At 45.0% G+C, this 17,028-nt stretch overlaps 1 pseudogene; it reads right to left on the bottom strand.

The window, feature by feature from the left end:
• The window catches only part of LOC142759516 (putative cation-transporting ATPase 13A4), a 127,560-nt pseudogene that overhangs the window by 60,967 nt on the left and 49,565 nt on the right, over window positions 1–17,028 (bottom strand).

Genomic DNA, 17,028 nt, shown 5'->3' with positions numbered 1-17,028 from the left:
CAACAGGGCGTTTTTTTGTTTCGTTTAACCTAGTGGGTGTTGTAAAGAAAAGTGTATGACGCTGACCAATCAGCGCCATACACTTCTCTTTATTCATGCACAGCTTTATTCACAGCACAGCGTGATCTCGCAAAATCACGTTATGACGTGACTTCCACCCGCAGTTCCTTCACCGGAGCGATGGGAGAATGACCAGACATCACCTCCAGCCGTGACAGGACTGCTGCTGAGGAGGATAAACGTCCTGGCACGGCTGGAGGCGATGTCATGTCATTCTCCCGTCGCTCTGGTGAAGGAACTGCGGTAGGAAGTCTCGTCAGAGTATGATCTCGCGAGATTACACTGTGCTGTGAATAAAGCTGGGCATGAATGAAGAGAAGTGTATGACGCTGATTGGTCATTTGGGCATTTAGAAAAAATTTGCATAAATCTAAAAATGATCAGAACTTTGTCAATAATAAACGTTTAAAAAAAAAACAACACAGTAGTTATCAGCATCAAAGCGTTTATTAGATTAGGTAGGATAGGAGATAGAGAAGTATTAAACTGGTGACATAGCCTTTTTAAGAAATGCAAATGTAAACTTGTCCTTATGCACACGGCTGACATACTGTATGTACCATGGGGCCCTAATGTATTTGTATTATTTTATACAGAGGTTGTTTACTGTATTATTCCATATGAATGTTGTTGCATTTCTTCTAGGTAAGACTAACTCGAACATACGGCACCCGACAGAGCAACATACAGTGGAATATAGTCCAAAAGTTTCCTATGATATCCCAGGTTTATTAGCTGTGGAATAAAGGATAGCAATTCAGCTTACCTGTGAGCATGCCTTCATTCACTATGCAGCTGCCCCTTAGTAAAATGCAGTCACAAGGTAGAAAAAACCTTTTTCCTGTGAGAACTATTAGATCTCCAGGGACCAAGTGCCTGGATTCCATCTCCTCATTACCTATAAAATAAGTTATAAGAACTGGATAAAGTCCCAGAAATGGGGGGGGGGGGGGGGGTTGGAATTTGACAGCTTAAGTACTATAGAAAAAATATATAATTTGTAGTCAATATAAAGGTCCGATTTGGAGCCACTTTGAATAATATATTAGGAAATTGTAGGTGTAACAAATTCTTAAGATAGCGTTGTTCTTGCTATTTCATAATCATCCTACAGGCTGAGACAAATTTTTATTTTGACCTGTTTTGCCTTGAAGACTGGTCAACAGAATACAATACAGGCTGCTGTTTATGTACAACCTGAGCGCGCATGACAGCAGTTTGTATTCTGCTGAAGTTACTGTAGCTATGGGGAAAAGCTTGTATAATCATAACAGAACATCAGATCATTGAAATAATTCCTTATTAAATTAATAAAAGATTTTTTCTCAGTTTCTATGTAAATAAAGCTTAATCACTGTTTAATGAAAGCTTATTTTAATCTCTGCCAGTTTTCAAGATATTTACTTGCTGCCAATGAAGGAACATACTTGTTTACGTCAGGAATAAGATGTGTCTGTGTGGGCAGTGCAGTATCAGATAAAGGTTTTTAGCCTAAGGTCAGTTTGTGTGATCATATTGTAATGGTTTGGGATCAAAGTTTCTCAAACTTTTTCTACCGTGGCTTCACCACCCATGCCTAGTCCATGACAAAATGAAAAAAAAAAATCTCAATTTACCTCTAATTTATCTCCTGAACCAAGTAGGATATTAAAAATTCCACTAAAAGAATCAATTATGTTACTTGCTGCTTATCAGTTTGAGAAGCACTGCTATAGAGTGATTGAGCTGTGGAAAAAGGATTTTGAGATTTCGGTCACTGGGAATCTGATACAACTGTAAAGGATCTGCCAGGCACAGCTTCGGGGTTAACGCCCATAGATAATCAGTCTGCACCTGCTTCTATGTCTGTGAGACTGACTCCATCTTCCACCACTCAGGGTGGCAGGCTTAGGAGTGGTAGAACCTATCACAGCCTGGCCAGACGGAGCTAGCTCCCGCCCTCTGTCTATTTATACCTGCCTTTCCTGTTCCTCCTTTGCTTGTGACTCTTCTTGTTTGGTTTCCTGGCCCTGCTGCAGCTTCTTGTACTATTGTCCTTGCTTCATATTGACCCCGGCTTGCTGACTACTCTCCTGCTCTACGTTTGGTACCTCGTACAATCCTGGTTTGACTCGGCTTGTTTACTACTCTTCTGCTCTGCGTTTGGCACCTCGTACTCTCCTGTTTGACTCGGCTTGTTCACTTCTCTAGTTTCTCACGGTCTTGCCGTGGGCAACTGCCCCTTTCTCCCCCTAGCTCTGTGTACCCTTGTCTGTTTGTCTGTCATGCACTTATTGAGCATAGGGACCGTCGCCCAGTTGTACCCCGTCGCCTAGGGCGGGTCGTTGCAAGTAGGCAGGGACTGAGTGGCATGTAGATTAGGGCTCACTTGTCTGTCTCCCCACCCCCGTCATTACAACAACATTTTAAGCACACTCCCGTTTGAATGGGTCCTTTGAATCATGTGTCAGATTTCCCATAACAGAAATCTCTGAGCAGGGCAAAAAGGCTTTCCTCACTCCAATGAGCCTTGCCGTTCTGACAATCAGTGGTGGTCCAAGCAGTGGCGGACATATCAACTTCACAGGGGCCCAGTAGGTAAGTGGGCCCACTATCAACTTAAAACAGTCTGTTTATTAGATTGCATGTAAATGCCTGAGATTAAGCATTGTATGGCTAAAATTACTGATAAATTGTTAGAAAGAAAGAAGTGGATGATTTATGATAAGATATTGGAGATCATGGGGCCCATATACTGTTCTTACACAGGGGCCCTCAGCTTTCTGCGTTCGCCCCTGGGTCAAAGATAACAGACTTCACCAATATGATATTATCAAATGTATTTATGATATATTAGACAATCATTTTCATTTGATTTCCCCTTTAACCCCTTCCCTACATTTGACGTATCCATACGCCAAAGTCGGGTAGGGGATGTATGGCACGGGCTCACGGTGTGAACCCGCTCCATACGATGCCGTTGTCGGCTGTTTGTTACAGCCGACACTTCAGAGTAACTAGCGTCATCACGCTCGAGCGCGATCCTGCTCAATTAACTCGTTAAATGCTGTGGTCAATAGCGACCAGAGCATTTAAACGGTTAGAAAGAGGGGGCAACTCCCTCTAACAGCTCATCGTGCCCCCCCCCCCGCAATGCAATCATGGGGGGGTGCGATAGTTGCTATGGCTGCCTGGTGGCCTAATGAAGGCCCCCAGGTCTGCCATTTTTGTGCACCTATTAATAGTTGCCTGTCAGAATCACGATATACTGCAATACATTAGTATTGCAGTATATCGTGCAAGCGATCTAATGATCGCTGGTTGAAGTCCCCTAGGGGGACTAATAAAAAAAGTAAAAATGAGTTAAAGTTTTTTTTTATGTAAAAAATTAAAAGTTAAAAAAATAAACTTTTCCCATTTTCCCCTTAGAGCATAGTAAAAAAAGAAATAAATAAACATAATTGGTATCACCGCATCCGTAAAAGCCTGAACTATTACAATGTATCATTATTTAATCCGCACGGTGAACGCCGTAAAAAAGAAAAATTGTAAACGCCAGAATCTCTATTTTTTGGTCACCTAATCTCTCACAAAAAATGAAATAAAAAGTGATCAAAACGTCGCATGTACACCAAAATGTTATTATTAAAAACGACAGCTTATCCCACAAAAAATAAGCCCTCATACCACTTAATCGATAGAAAAATAAAAAAAGTTATGGCTCTCGGAATTTGGCGACACAAAATAAATTCTTTTTTACACTTAGGTTTTTACTTGTAAAAGTAGTAAAATATAGAAAAAACTATATATATTTCATATCGCCGTAATCATATTGCCCCACAGAATAAAGTTAACATGTTGTTTTAGTTGCACAGTGAATTCCATAAGAACAGCGCCCAAAAAACCATTGGAGGAATCACTGTTTTTTTCATTTTCTACCCCACAATAAAAATAATTTTCTGTTTCCTAGTACATTATATGGCAAACTAAATGGTGCTACGAAAAAACTACAACTCGTCACGTAAACATCATGCCCTCATAGGGCTATATCGATGGAAAAATAAAGATGTTATGGCTCTTGAAAGGTGAGGAGGAAAAAATGAAAATGAAAAAGGGCTGCGGCGGGAAGGGGATTAATGACCTATTGTTACCCTTAAAACAGATAAAAACAAGGACATTTATACAAAAACACCGAAAAAGGCCATACTTACAAATGGACACAGCCAGGTCAGAAACGCTGATGAAGGCGAGTGAGCAGGTGCTTTAAATAATAATAGCCACTCCCACTAGTCTTGAGGGGAGTGGTATGTGGTGCATGGGGTGTGTAGTAAGAAATAATAAATGAATAGTGTATGTGCAAGTGTAATAATGTAAGTGAAATATAGGGGGCAGTAATGAGTAAAGTGCCTAAAAAATAAATGAATAATGGGATGCAAGTGTGTGAAACATGGAGGGATAGTGTGTAAGTCATGAGGCGCAACGTGTGTAGCCAGGTAGAAGCCTATTTGTGACGCCTTGATAATTCATAGAGCGGGCTACCCTGCTTGCTAGGCCAAACAACAACACACCATGCTCTCCCAGCATCAAAGACCCGGCTGTGTCCAAAAGAAGCGAATATAAGTAATAATGAAAAATACCTGGGGTATTAGTGATCATTTTGGCCAAAAGGACACAAGCTCGCAATCCACGACAAGGATCCCCAGACTTGCGAGTCCCTAACTCCCTAACTGGAGCGAAAAGCTCCTGATGTACAGACAAAACAGATAAAAACAAGGACATTTATACAAAAACACCGAAAAAGGCCAAACTTACAAATGGACACAGCCAGGTCAGAAACGCTGATGAAGGCGAGTGAGCAGGTGCTTTAAATAATAATAGCCACTCCCACTAGTCTTGAGGGGAGTGGTATGTGGTGCATGGGGTGTGTAGTAAGAAATAATAAATGAATAGTGTATGTGCAAGTGTAATAATGTAAGTGAAATATAGGGGGCAGTAATGAGTAAAGTGGCTAAAAAATAAATGAATAATGGGATGCAAGTGTGTGAAACATGGAGGGATAGTGTGTAAGTCATGAGGCGCAACGTGTGTAGCCAGGTAGAAGCCTATTTGTGACGCCTTGATAATTCATAGAGCGGGCTACCCTGTGGATTGCGAGCTTGCGTCCTTTTGGCCAAAATGATCACTAATACCCCAGGTATTTTTCATTATTACTTATATTCGCTTCTTTTGGACACAGCCGGGTCTTTGATGCTGGGAGAGCATGGTGTGTTGTTGTTTGGCCTAGCAAGCAGGGTAGCCTGCTCTATGAATTATCAAGGCGTCACAAATAGGCTTCTACCTGGCTACACACGTTGCGCCTCATGACTTACACACTATCCCTCCATGTTTCACACACTTGCATCCCATTATTCATTTATTTTTTAGGCACTTTACTCATTACTGCCCCCTATATTTCACTTACATTATTACACTTGCACATACACTATTCATTTATTATTTCTTACTACACATCCCATGCACCACATACCACTCCCCTCAAGACTAGTGGGAGTGGCTATTATTATTTAAAGCACCTGCTCACTCGCCTTCATCAGCGTTTCTGACCTGGCTGTGTCCATTTGTAAGTATGGCCTTTTTCGGTGCTATTGTTACCCTTAGGCTGGATTCAAACGAGCGTGTGCTTTTTGTGCATGCAAAAAACATGGCGTTTTGCCTGCGCAAAAGGCACTTGACAGCTCCGTGTGGCAGCATCATATGATGCGCGGCTGCGTGGTTTTCGCGCAGCCGCCATCATTATGACACTCCATTTGGATGTTTGTAAACAGAAGAGCACGTGGTGCTTTTCTGTTTTCATTCATCCTTTTCACAGCTGTTGCGCGAATCACGCAGTTCGCACGAAAGTGCTTCCGTGTGGCATGCGTGGTTTTCACGCACCCATTGACTTCAATGGGTGCGTGATGCGTGAAAAACGCCCAAAGAACGGACATGTCGTGACTTTTACACAGCGGACGAACGCTGCGTAAAAATCACGCACATGTCTGCACGGCCCCATAGACTAATATAGGTCCGTGCGACGCGTGGGAAAATCACGCGTGTTGCACGGACGTATATCCCGTTCGTCTGAATAAGCCCTTATTGTTATGTTGAAGATGCGAAACATATTTCAAGGTAGACTAAAGCTGGCAGATCTGTTTCATTTGCATCCGCAATAAAACCATGATTTATTTACACAAAAAAAATATGACAAAATTGCAGAACCTTTCATTATACAATCAAAGAACCTTATTTGCTAAAACCAGACATTCCCTTATAAATATTATCACAATACAGTTTAAATAGCTGACTCTGTATTTGAAGAAATTACTTACCACCATCACTTGTGTGCACAGTGATCACAGCGCTGTTATTGGATTCCACCAGTCTGTTCAGTTTTACAGATTGCTGTACAGGTTAAGAACATAGATACCGTAAATAACGATCTACCGAGAAAGGTCTCTAGAATAATTTGTCTTACAAGATTAGTATAGAGATGAGCGAATCGATTCTACAAGAATCAATTTTCCCAAAACTTTCAGATTTAAGCAAATCTGAAACTTTTGGGATTTGTCCCGCACATATAGTTCAAAATGGCAACTGCCATTTTACAGATCTGAAGAAGACACAAAAGAAGGATCACATGACCTGGCGGGCTTCCCCATTATGCTTTGCAGATGGCCCTCCTTTTAGTACAGCCAATCATGAGAGGTATAGGAGTGTCAGTCACTGATGACTCGGTGGATGACAGTCATATGAGTCATAGCCACTATAAACAGCCACACCAGAAAATGCTGCTGCAGATAGATAGTGGATTAGTGTCAGTAAATGTTTAATGGTGAGGAGAAGAGAAAATATAGTTAGATTTACATAAATTTGAGGGAGATAGATTTTAGAGAGAAATAGAAGTCAGTAAGTGTCAGTGTATTATGCAGGCACAGGCAGCCATTGCTGTGAGTGATTGCTGCTGCAGCTATACAATTCATTTCTTACATTAATTTGTGATTGTAAATCACCATCCTTCATCACATTATTCACAAACTTGTCCAATAATATTAATACTGGTGCTGATAGTGTCCTGCTGAATGCTGATACAGATGTTTAGGACGTGACGTCACACATTGTTTTGCATATATCAAATAGTGCCATCAAAAATGGTCTTATTGTGCTGTGTCAAGCATTTATACAGCGACAGCGACAATATACTTCAGTCTGTGTCCAAGTGACAATTTTTTTCTCATAAATAGATTTTAATTTAAATTAAAATCCTGATGCTAATGGTGTGCTGCTGCCTGCTAATACAGACGTCATGGTTGTGATGTCACAAATTGTTTTGCATATATCTAATTGCGAATAATAGTGCCAAAAAAATTGGCATATTATTCTGCATCAAGCAGTTATACAGCGCCGTTATACATTAGTCTGTGTCAAAGTGACAATTTGATTTCAAATAAATAGAGTGAAAAGCCATTGCACCTTCCCTTTACAGGACACTGTCACATGTAGTTGTGGCATTAGTGGTGGTAGATAATACATATGATATATTCTCTTTAAAATGATTTTTTGGAACTTTTTTTAATTTTAAAAAGCATAACAATATCTGACAGTGCAGTGCGTTTTTAAACCATCTGTTTACCCATAGCCATATACAGTATTTTCCTGTCACTTGGACATTACTAATGTTGTCTTGGCATTAAAGAGCTTGAAGGGGGTTGCATACAGTCCTACAAGACCTCGGAGTGTCAGACTTTTCAGGACACTTTCAATTCACAACAAATTTATTTCTGGTCGAATGGAAGCTAACCCCCAGTCAAGCCAAAACAAATTAAGGGAAATTCACTCATCTCTGTTAGTAAGGTAAACAAAGGAGGGGGAACTGCTGAATCACTAAGGCTATGTTCACACGGAGTATTTTGGGGGAGGAATATCTGCCTCAAAGCTCCAAACGGAATTTTGAGGCAGATATTCCTCCCCCAAAATACTCCGTGTGAATAGCAATTATCGCGCCGTTTTTCGCCCGCGGCCATTGAGCGCCGCGGGCATAAAACACGCTTTCTCCTGCCTCCCATTGAAGTCAATGGGAGGTCGGAGGCGGAAGCGCCCGAAGATAGGGCATGTCGCTTCTTTTTCCCGCGAGGCAGTTTTACTGCTCGCGGGAAAAAGACGCCGACGCCTCCCATTGAAATCAATGGGAGGCGTTCTCGGGCCGTTTCTGCCGAGTTTTGCGACGCGGTTTCCGCGTCAAAAAACTCGGCAAAAGACCCCGTGTGAACATAGCCTAACACAAGTATTTACTCCCCTTCTGTCCTGTATGCCTGTTGAGGCAGAAGACATCTATTACAGGAACATCCTACACTTTAATAGGGGTCATGTATCAAAAGTAGTGCTTGAAAGATATATGTGTTTTCATACCGATGCCTCTGAGCAGGACAACCATCTGTAAAGTCCTGGACAGTCAGTAAAAATAAGAGTCCGTAAAAAAAATTGATTCATCTGTGATTTTTAGAGAAGCTTGTACAGAATATTGGGATTGTAATTATCCTCATTTTAGAGGTCACAGTACACGCGTTCATTAGTATTCTAAGCTATAGACATATAACACTTATAATCTTTATGACTTATTATGATTTATCAATTTGTTCGGAAAAAAAATTCTATGATTTTTGGATGTATTATACAGAAAAAATAATAATAATAATCAGGTTGGCAACCATGCCACTGAGTGTCATATTTATTCATATTTCATAGGATTATTTATAAATTTGTTCCAACTTCATCTGGAGTCTGTATCTGCCCTCTCGTCTACTGTCTTTAAGGGCCTGGTCACATAACCGTCGGGTTCCCTTTGGGGTTTCCGTTCATCTATTCCACCAGAGGAACAGATAAACGGAAAGTCTAACGGAAACTATAGCTTCCGTTTGCATTACTATTGATTTAATTGGTAATGCTTCCGTTGAAGTAGGCTTCTGTTCGTTTCTGTTCCGTAAAGTTTCTATTTTTTCACTGAAACAATACTGTAGTCAGCTACGCTATTGTTTTTGTTAAAAAAGCGGAAACTTTACGGAACGGAAACCAACTGCAACCGAAGCATTACCATTGAAATCAATGGTAATGCAAATGGAAGCTATAGTCTCCGTTTGGGCTTTCACTTCATCTGTTCCTCTGACGGAATAGATGAACGGAATCCCCAAATGGAACCCGATGGTAATGTGAACAGGCCCTAAGTCAGCAAGAAGATATATTTTGCTAAGTAGTGTTAAATTCAGACTTTGCCTTGGATGTTGCTGTGGATTTCACCCTATGCACTGTAAAGTCCACAGTGAAAATTTGGGACAATTTTGCAACAAAATGGGCAGTCTGCAGATTCAAGGAACTGCAGCATGCCCTAAAATCTGCACAGATTTGTGTGGATAAGATTTTGAAAAATCACATGGATTGTACTGTAGATTATTAGGATTTACAATGCAAATTTGTGACATGTCCGCGACATCTGAACATGGCCTTAGTGCTAGAGATGAGCGAACTTATGAAAAGTTCGGTTCGGCAAGTTCGCCGAATTTCGTGCAAAAGTTCGATTCTGACCGAACCTGTAATACAAGAAAGCCCCTAAAAATCGTGTATAACACTGTTTTAAAGCCCTAGAAGCCCTGTATAACACTCTTAGGTCACCCATGAGTGTATCCAAGTACTTTTGAGCAGTCTTTAATGCAAAGTTGGTGTCAAAGTTACGCCAACATGTATGGCTCTAGGAAAACGGATGGGACACGGAGATAACTAACAGAAACCACTGCACTTGTGCATGTTGTATGCTTAATGCATTGTTAAAAAAGGTACAAAAATTAACCATTTTAGGCGGCTGATGCCTGCCAGGGTTCATACATATAAGGTGGTAAAAGAAGAAGCAATAGCTTTTGACAAGCCCTCCAAAAATTGACCCTTTTTATTGGCAGATGCCTGCCGGGGTTCTTCCATACATGGATGTAAAAGCATTAAAGCAACAAGCAATGGCTTTTCACAAGCCCTCCAAAAATGGACCCTTTTTATTGGCAGATGCCTGCCGGGGTTCTTCCATACATGGATGTAAAAGCATTAAAGCAACAAGCAATGGCTTTTCACAAGCCCTCCAAAAATTGACCCTTTTAGTGGCAGATGCCTGCCGGGGTTCTTCCATACATGGATGTAAAAGCAACAAGCAATGGCTTTTCACAAGCCCTCCAAAAATTGACCCTTTTTATTGGCAGATGCCTGCCGGGGTTCTTCCATACATGGATGTAAAAGCATTAAAGCAACAAGCAATGGCTTTTCACAAGCCCTCCAAAAATTGACCCTTTTTATTGGCAGATGCCTGCCGGGGTTCTTCCATACATGGATGTAAAAGCATTAAAGCAACAAGCAATGGCTTTTCACAAGCCCTCCAAAAATTGACCCTTTTTATTGGCAGATGCCTGCCGGGGTTCTTCCATACATGGATGTAAAAGCATTAAAGCAACAAGCAATGGCTTTTCACAAGCCCTCCAAAAATTGACCCTTTTTATTGGCAGATGCCTGCCGGGGTTCTTCCATACATGGATGTAAAAGCAACAAGCAATGGCTTTTGACAAGCCCTCCAAAAATTGACCCTTTTTATTGGCAGATGCCTGCCGGGGTTCTTCCATACATGGATGTAAAAGCATTAAAGCAACAAGCAATGGCTTTTCACAAGCCCTCCAAAAATTGACCCTTTTTATTGGCAGATGCCTGCCGGGTTTCTTCCATACATGGATGTAAAAGCAACAAGCAATGGCTTTTCACAAGCCCTCCAAAAATTTACCCTTTTTATTGGCAGATGCCTGCCGGGGTTCTTCCATACATGGATGTAAAAGCATTAAAGCAACAAGCAATGGCTTTTGACAAGCCCTCCAAAAATTGACCCTTTTTATTGGCAGATGCCTGCCGGGGTTCTTCCATACATGGATGTAAAAGCATTAAAGCAACAAGCAATGGCTTTTCACAAGCCCTCCAAAAATTGACCCTTTTTATTGGCAAGGGTGAGTAGTAGCAGCACATTAAAAGACACTGGACGACAGTCACAGGACAAAGCCCTGTGGTGGGGCAGGCCTGCTTGTAGCAGACGGGCGGCAGTGGAGGTGTATTGGTGGTAGTAGTCGAGGTAGCCAACACAGACAGCAAGGGTGCAAGCAGTAGTAGCAGTAGTAGCAGCACATTAAAAAAAGAGACTGGACAGTCACAGGAGGACAAAGCCCTGTGGTGGGGCAGGCCTCAGGCCTGCTTGTAGCAGACGGGCGGCAGTGGAGGTGTATTGGTGGTAGTAGTCGAGGTAGCCAACACAGACAGCAAGGGTGCAAGCAGTAGTAGCAGTAGTAGCAGCACATTAAAAAAAGAGACTGGACAGTCACAGGAGGACAAAGCCCTGTGGTGGGGCAGGCCTCAGGCCTGCTTGTAGCAGACGGGCGGCAGTGGAGGTGTATTGGTGGTAGTAGTCGAGGTAGCCAACACAGACAGCAAGGGTGCAAGCAGTAGTAGCAGTAGTAGCAGCACATTAAAAAAAGGGACTGGACAGTCACAGGAGGACAAAGCCCTGTGGTGGGGCAGGCCTCAGGCCTGCTTGTAGCAGACGGGCGGCAGTGGAGGTGTATTGGTGGTAGTAGTCGAGGTAGCCAACACAGACAGCAAGGGTGCAAGCAGTAGTAGCAGTAGTAGCAGCACATTAAAAAAAGAGACTGGACAGTCACAAGAGGACAAAGCCCTGTGGTGGGGCAGGCCTCAGGCCTGCTTGTAGCAGACGGGCGGCAGTGGAGGTGTATTGGTGGTAGTAGTCGAGGTAGCCAACACAGACAGCAAGGGTGCAAGCAGTAGTAGCAGTAGTAGCAGCACATTAAAAAAAGAGACTGGACAGTCAGAGGAGGACAAAGCCCTGTGGTGGGGCAGGCCTCAGGCCTGCTTGTAGCAGACGGGCGGCAGTGGAGGTGTATTGGTGGTAGTAGTCGAGGTAGCCAACACAGACAGCAAGGGTGCAAGCAGTAGTAGCAGTAGTAGCAGCACATTAAAAAAAAGAGACTGGACAGTCACAGGAGGACAAAGCCCTGTAGTGGGGCAGGCCTCAGGCCTGCTTGTAGCAGATGGCAGTGTAGGTGTATTGGTGGTAGTAGAGGTACTAGCCAACACAGACAGCAAGGGTGCAAGCAGTAGTAGCAGTAGTAGCAGCACATTAAAAAAAGAGTGGACAGGACAGAATCCCATAGTAGCAGGCGGCAGTAGCAGGCGGCAGCGGCAGCAGCAGCAGCAATGTCAGATCTAATCAGTGGCATCAGGCACAGGGGTTTTAAAATCCTTACCGATCCACGCTTGATTCATTTTCAGAAACGTGAGATTTTCCAAGCTGTTGGCGGACAATCTTGTTCGCTTAGGGGTGACGAAGCCCCCTGCTGCGCTGAATACCCTCTCTGACGCTACACTGGAGGGTGGACAAGACAGTACACCCATGGCAAACTGGGCCAGTTCTTGCCAATGATCCAATCTGCTGACCCAGAAGTCCATGGGGTCTGGGATCAGCATTTCTGACGGAGAAAGGGCACAGTCCAAGTACGAGTGAACTTGGTTGTTTAGGTGCTGCACCTGGAGATGGTGAACATCCCTTTGGTGACTAGTGCTACGATGTGTGTCAGGTCAGGGTATTGGATGTAAAAATGTTGTCATCATATTTTCCAAACTGAATTGGCTGCTGCTGCTGCCGCTGCTGCCACGGCTGCCGCCTATTGCAGAGGTAGCTATGCCAGAGGCGGTGGAACGATGAGACAGTGGGGAGCGGAGAGTGGCCCCCCGGTCAGACATGCTTGCAGCGGGTGTCTGCCGTTTGAAAGCCATGACAAGCTGGCTGCATAGCTTCTCTCTATAATAAGCCAATTTTGCCTCCCTCTCGGAAGGCGCAAAAAACTCCCCCATTCTGGCTTTATACCGAGGGTCTAAAAGTGTGGCTATCCAGTAGTCATCTCTTTGCTTCATGCTAACAATACGACAGTCAGCGCGCAAGTAACGAAGCATACAGCTCGCCATCCTGGCCAGCGTTTCAGAGGGCCCGGTTGGTTCCATCTCCGCCCCATACTGCCATGGTTGTCCATCATCAAGGTCGTCGTCAGACTCGTCATCACCACCATCACTGTCATGTTGTGCGTCTGCCTCGTCCCCTATCCCTTCCTTTGATTCCATCTCCAAATCCAGCTCCTCTTCAGGTCCTGTTTCCTCATCCTCCTCCTCCTCCTCCTCCTCAACATCCATAGCCAGATGTGATCCTTCCTCCATCCTTTGCTGAATCATCGCTGTGAGCGTTTGCTCCATAATGAATATCAGCGGCATAACATCGTTCATTCCGCTAGCATCACGGCTCACAAATCGTGTGGCCTCTTCAAAGGGCCTCAAAACGCGACATGCGTCTCTAACCAGCTGCCAGTGCCTGAGCTCGAAATTACACTGGCTCCAAACGCTGCCCGTCTGCTGCATCAGGAAATCATTCACGGCTTTCCGCTGTTCGTACAGACGGTCCAACATGTGCAGGGTGGAATTCCATCGTGTTGGAACGTCGCAAATCAGGCTGTGTTCTGGGAGATTGTTTTGACGCTGCAAGTCCAGGAGGGCGTGCTTAAATGCATACGAACGTCTAAAGCGAACGCAAACCCTCCTGGACATGGCCAGCACACCCTTCAAACCAACATATGACTTTAAGAAGCGTGTTATGACCAGATTGATCACATGTGCCATGCAAGGAGCGTGTGTCAGGTGACCTAGACGCAGTGGAGCCACAACGTTCTTGCCGTTATCAGAGACAACATTGCCCAGTGTGAGTTTCAGAGGAGACAGCCAGCGTGCGATTTCCTCCTTGATGCACAGCAGCAGCTCCTGCCCTGTGTGGCTTTTCTCGCCCAGGCTCAGCAGGTGTAAGACAGCGTTGTGGCGCTTCACCTTGCACCTATGAAAAGAGGAGGGAGGAGGAGTGGAAGATACGCTGTGTCCTGTCGGGACGGGAAGACCTCCAAGGAGGAAGGCAAGGAGGAGGAGGAGGAGTAGGAGGAGAAGGATGGTAGGCGCCTGGTGTCCGGAGTTGAACTAGAAACATACAAGCGTGGAGGTGGTAATGCCTGGCATTGCTGCGGTGGTGCATCGGACTGCAAAATATTGACCCAGTGGGCCGTGAAAGACATGTACTGTCCCTGCCCATAGTTGCTGCTCCACGTGTCGACGGTGGCATGTACCCTGCTGCACACGGATAATTGCAAGGACTTGGACACCTTTTCCTCCACATGCTTGTGCAAGGCAGGGACAGCTGTTTTGGAGAAGTAATGTCGGCTAGGTATTCGCCACCTAGGCTGAGCGCACGCCATCAATTGCTTGAAGCCGGCGGAGTCGACCAGGTGGTACGGCAGCGACTGCACCACCAACAACTTAGCCAGGTGTGAATTAAGCCGCACGACAAGTGGATGACTGGGTATATATTGTTGCTTATTGGACAACGATTCCGTAATGGATAACTGACGGGACATAGGAGGAGCACTAGATGACAGTGATGATGATGATGACAACGACATGGTGGATAAGGCCTGGCTACTACTTAGATGACAGGGACTCGGAGCAGCAGCAGCAGCGGAAGAGGGGTCTTCATTAGATGTACATGATGGTGGGGCATGTTGATTGTCCCACATGGCCTTGTGATGCCGTTCCTTGTGTTTACGTAGAGCAGTAGTTCCTACATTGCTGCCCTGCCCACGCCTTACTTTCTGCTTGCAGATACGGCACTGTGCCATGTTTTCCTCCTCCGGGAAGGTACAGAAAAATTGCCACACGGCAGAGTACCGTAAAGAGGTAGTACCACGTCCACCACCACCACCACCACCACCACCACCACAACCACCCGAGCTTGCCCCTTGTCTGGCAGGCTTTTTTCGGGAGCCTACACCAGCATCTGTGTCGCCGTCACCGGCTCCTGAGCTGACCCTACCGCTGCAACGTTTTGCAGATTGACTTCTGCCCCTACCTCGGCTTGGCTGTTTATCACATCCAGTGCCGCCACTACTACCCTCCTCCTCTGACGCCGTCATCACCTCGTCACCTGGTTCCCACGTCCTGTCTAAAACAACATCATCATCATAGCCTTCCTCATCATCCCCGCCACTTCTGTCACTGTGTTGTGAATGTGATGTGACATCATGGCGGGCTCCATGCCCCCCCTCATTACTGCGTCTGCCACCATGGCTACCACCACCAACACCCCCACTACCGCAGCTATGCGTCTCGGTCACCGCTTCCACCTCCACCACCGCCGCAACACACTCCGTTGGCTGACTCGCGGAAAACAAATCATCATCATCACTATGTTGTTCAGTATCTTCCTTCGCACCCGAGGAGATGTCTCTTAGGACTCTCAGGAAAGATGGCTTCCCGCTAGGAACGGGGAGCGAAGACATAGATGATGGAATGGAAACGCTAGAAATACCTATATTACTACTGTCACCGTGCCAAGGAACTGTAGAGGATCTGGAATCCAACGAAACCTGGCTTGAAGCCAGATCGTCAGAGTCTTCCTGCTGAGATGACCGCGAGCCAGCCAACCAGTCCACAATGGCCGTATTGTCTAAAGTAACCCGCCCACCGGAGGAGATGGACAAGTCTGGCTTGCTGATACTACTACTAGCAGGCACATGGCAGCTGCTACTAGTGGAACTGGGCACATGTCTTGTGCCACAAATGCTGCTACTGGGTCTGGCACCAACAGATCCAACATTTGGACTGGAAGAGGAGACGGCATGGGTGTTTCTTCCTCTACCCCGTCCTTTCACAACCTTTTTTTTCCCAGACATTTCAGAGCCCCTTTTAAAAGCGTATTCACACACGGACACTGGCTTGGCAAATGGCAATGAATGAGATTTTCAATCAGCCTCGCTGCAGTGCACTCAGGGAATGCTGGGCCTTGTAGTACTACTACTACCACTACTACAAAGGCTGCCTGTATTGCAAGTTGGATGCAATGGGGATGAGCCCCTTCTAAAAGCGTATTCACACACGGACACTGGCTTGGCAAATGGCAATGAATGAGAATTTCAATCAGCCTCGCTGCAGTGCACTCAGGGAATGCTGGGCCTTGTAGTACTACTAGGCTGCCTGTATGGCAAGTTGGATTGTTATCCTGTTAATAACGGCCAGGGATGAGCCCCTTTTAAAAGCGTATTCACACACGGACACTGGCTTGGCAAATGGCAATGAATGAGAATTTCAATCAGCCTCGCTGCAGTGCACTCAGGGAATGCTGGGCCTTGTAGTACTACTAGGCTGCCTGTATGGCAAGTTGGATTGTTATTCCTGTTAATAACGGCCAGGGATGAGCCCCTTTTAAAAGCGTATTCACACACGTGACACGGACACTGGCTTGGCAAATGGCAATGAATGAGAATTTCAATCAGCCTCGCTGCAGTGCACTCAGGGAATGCTGGGCCTTGTAGTACTACTACTACCACTACTACAAAGGCTGCCTGTATTGCAAGTTGGATGCAATGGGGATGAGCCCCTTCTAAAAGCGTATTCACACACGGACACTGGCTTGGCAAATGGCAATGAATGAGAATTTCAATCAGCCTCGCTGCAGTGCACTCAGGGAATGCTGGGCGTTGTAGTACTTCTAGGCTGCCTGTATGGCAAGTTGGATTGTTATTCCAGGGATGAGCCCCTTTTAAAAGCGTATTCACACACGGACACTGGCTTGGCAAATGGCAATGAATGAGAATTTCAATCAGCCTCGCTGCAGTGCACTCAGGGAATGCTGGGCCTTGTAGTACTACTACTACCACTACTACAAAGGCTGCCTGTATTGCAAGTTGGATGCAATGGGGATGAGCCCCTTATAAAAGCGTATTCACACACTGGCTGAGTAGTGAGTAGTGGATGAGCCCCTTCGATTTCTGAATTCCTGCC

This window comes from Rhinoderma darwinii, chromosome 4 (genome assembly GCF_050947455.1).
Source record: "Rhinoderma darwinii isolate aRhiDar2 chromosome 4, aRhiDar2.hap1, whole genome shotgun sequence".
NCBI lineage: Eukaryota > Metazoa > Chordata > Amphibia > Anura > Rhinodermatidae > Rhinoderma > Rhinoderma darwinii.
Note: the sequence above shows the minus strand (reverse complement) of the source record. Positions and strands in the feature narration are given on the sequence as shown.